Source organism: Octopus bimaculoides, chromosome 1 (genome assembly GCF_001194135.2).
Source record: "Octopus bimaculoides isolate UCB-OBI-ISO-001 chromosome 1, ASM119413v2, whole genome shotgun sequence".
In the NCBI taxonomy this organism is placed as follows: domain Eukaryota; kingdom Metazoa; phylum Mollusca; class Cephalopoda; order Octopoda; family Octopodidae; genus Octopus; species Octopus bimaculoides.
In genome coordinates, this window is record NC_068981.1 from 128881583 (window position 1) to 128884932 (window position 3350).

At 36.7% G+C, this 3350-nt stretch overlaps 1 long non-coding RNA gene across 1 annotated transcript in view; it reads right to left on the bottom strand.

Annotated features, from left to right (window-relative positions):
- LOC128248680 (uncharacterized) overlaps window positions 1-3025 on the bottom strand; it is a 70095-nt gene extending 67070 nt beyond the window's left edge. Inside the window, exon 1 of the long non-coding RNA XR_008264832.1 lies at window positions 2113-3025. This is a non-coding gene — a long non-coding RNA (uncharacterized LOC128248680). The remainder of the gene's footprint in view (window positions 1-2112) is intronic.
- Between the last annotated feature and the right edge of the window lie 325 nt (window positions 3026-3350).

The following is a 3350-nucleotide window of genomic DNA, read 5'->3' on the forward strand; positions in this document are numbered from 1 at the left end:
TATGTATTATACCTAATCATATATATATATATATATATAATAATACAAAGAATATATATACATGTATACACACATATATGTACATACTTACATCTACATGTGTATATACATGCATATCAGAGTACAGGACGTTAGAACAATAAACTACAGACAACGGAACGAACACATAGGAAAACGGAAAGCCACTTGGAATATCCCTTCATCAGCTGTCTCTATTCTATCTAGACGTTTCGAAGACAAGACAGAACGTACTCTAGAATAGTCTCTTCCTGAGTAGTGGATCAACCCACTACACAGAGGATTCCAAGGTGGCAAACACAAACCAAGACAGGAAAAAATGGACAGTGAAAACAACATTCAAAAGCCGTATATATATACATACTCATCTACTTACGTACACATACACGTATATATATTCACCTTCATATACACATATTCACCCATATACATACATAAATACATACATACACACATACATATTATATATAGTAATACAGAGCAAGGTTTTGTATGGTTGGTATGTCAGCAAACTTGTTGGGTTTAAATGTGGTGAAGAAGGTTGCCAGAGTCCCAGCAAGACAAAGAACCAGTACTTCTCAAAAGTAGGGATAACTTGGTTGCCCACTGCACAGGGACTTTGAAATTCCAGATTGGTTTTCAGCTTTATTTTAGGGTCCCTGGCTTAAATAATGAGAAAATGTGGTATTCTACAAACTGTTCTCGACTTAAATTTCATACAGGTTTTGCTAGCTTATTTTCTAATTGCTAGTGATGGTCATATTAATTCCATGAGAGGACAGCCAACACACACACACACGCATACATTGCACACACATACATACATCCATATATGCATATGTGTGTGTGTGCGTGCGCATGTATATGTACGCATGTATATATGTATACATATACATACATACGTGTGAATGTGCGTGCGCTTGTGTGTGTGTGCGTATGAGCGCGCGCGTATGTATATGTACGTATATATGTATATTCATTTCTGTATAACTACTTTATAAATGTTTTGATGCCATTAACAACCACCTGGATTCTGTCTCCCATCGTTTGTATTTGAATTTTTCTACCAGCTGGTTCGCTCTCAGCACAAATTGTCTCTATATTATACGCCTTTTTGACATATTCTTATCTATTACTTATATACATATATATATATATATATATATAGAGAGAGAGAGAGAGAGGGGGGGGTGAACAGATAGACAGATAGATATACCACACTTCAATTTTAGTCCCAAAATTATATGTATGTGTGTACGTGTGCGAGTATGTATGCGCGTATGTATGTACATATGTTATATATATTAGGATTTTTATTTCGTATTAAGACCGATGTATAAGAATGCGTGGCGTTAATGTATATACCACTGGGAATAACAACTTTAATCGTAAAAAAGTATACCTGATATCCGAAATATGATCACTGATTAAGTTTCTTAACGACAGTTGTCTGTAATTAAACTGTTTGTTACGTAAGCAAGATAACTAATTCTTAAATTGAGAAAATTAAAAGTTTGGCAGTCCATGCCCTTTATCAAAAGCACTAACTACATAAAAAAAAAGATTAAAAATTAAAACGTTTCTGACAGGGAATCGAAACAAGGTTGTTTCTCTTGAAGTTGATTTCTTGAGGACTTGCCCACTCAGGAATAAATTATATAAGCCTAGAGAAAGTGCGACTGTGTAACATTCATGACAGGCTCAATGTAAGTATAGAGAAGAAACTGCAACTGAAAATCGAAACCGTGTTGCGATTTTGGTTTGTCAGTAACTTAAAGGAACCTATTAGTAATAATGACAGTAATTTATTATAGCTTGGAGACAGCCTTGATTTATTAAAAAATGTATAAATATGGTTATCTGTCGTCCATACCTTCTTCAAAGCATCAGCTCAGCAGTTTAAGTAAAGTGAAATATGTATAAGATATAGAGACAGGATTCCAGCTCACCGGGTGCTTATTTTTACTGCATGGTACAAACGCCGAAAATAGAATAAGCTTCTGTGATGTAAAAACATCTAACCTCTGTTGCTTGGATATGCAAATGTATTACACTTATTAAGAAGAGTGAATGCGTTAAAAGTAGTTTACTTACAATTGAATGCATATTCGGAATCGCTGCTGCCATCAACAGCTATCAAAATGACTCTTCCTTGTGCCATTGCGAGGGTAGTCTTTTTCTATGACGTTAGAATGAAGGTCAGGGATAACAAAGTTAAGATTTATACTGAATAAACCCGACTGTAGTCAGATCAATAGATATCTGGGACAGACCAGTGGACGGAAAAACGATCGTTGTGTGAAGGACAGAGAGAGATGGAGAAAGTGATTTTAGAGGTAGGCAGAGGTAGTGAATAAGGTAGAGAGGAATAGAAATAAAGAGAGGTAGGAATACAGCAGAAGAGTTAGAGGTACAATGAGAGGCAGGGGGATAGAGAAGAGGAGGAGTTAGGAAAAGATAATAGATTTATATTTATGCAAGTATGTAAAAAGGAAAAGAGGGATGAGGGTTGGCAGTTTTACTAGAATGGAGGAGAATAGGAGGGGAAAGGAGGGGGAAATTTAGAAATAAGAAAGTGAGAGCGGGGTTAGACCGAAACAATATCATAGAGGGGTGTGAGAGATAAATACTAAGAGTAACAGAGAGAGAGAGAGAAAGAGACTGACAAGCGATAATGAAAAAATGATAATCAATGGATGGCGTAAAGAGAAAGGGGAAATTAGAAAGACATACAGAGAAAAAGAGAGGGTGAGCTATATGATGGAAGAAAAAGTCGCATAAAGAGAGGAGTAAGAAAGAGTGTTCGGAGAGTTAGGTTGTTAGGAGAGCAGAGCAGAGAAGAGAAGAGAAGAGACATGGAAAGAAAGAGCAGAAGACACACAGATAGAGAAAAAGGAAGGAGGTGTGACGCAGGAATTCGATCGTCTCCAGAGATGATGGTGGTGTCGAGAAGCGCAATGAGCATTGCTTTAGAATCAATAAGGAAATGTTGTGGCAGACGACTAGTTGAACGTGTTACACATGATAGCAGTGAAGTCTTCGTGCTTCATTACCGAAAATACAATTTCTGAACATCTCATAATGCGGGAGGTGTTACTATGGAAAAGATATAACTAGATATTTTGTTTATTAGCAACCAAGACAGTATTAAAAAATCCTTTTTAGATCAACTATATATAGATACACACTAGTGCCTACATGCATGCACGCATGTGTGTGTGTATGTGTGTGTGTGTGTGTGTGTGTTTGTGTGTGTGTGTTTGTGTGTGTGTGTGTGTGTGTGTGTGTGTGTGTGTGTATCCTCTCCTACCACTTGACAACTGGTATTGGTT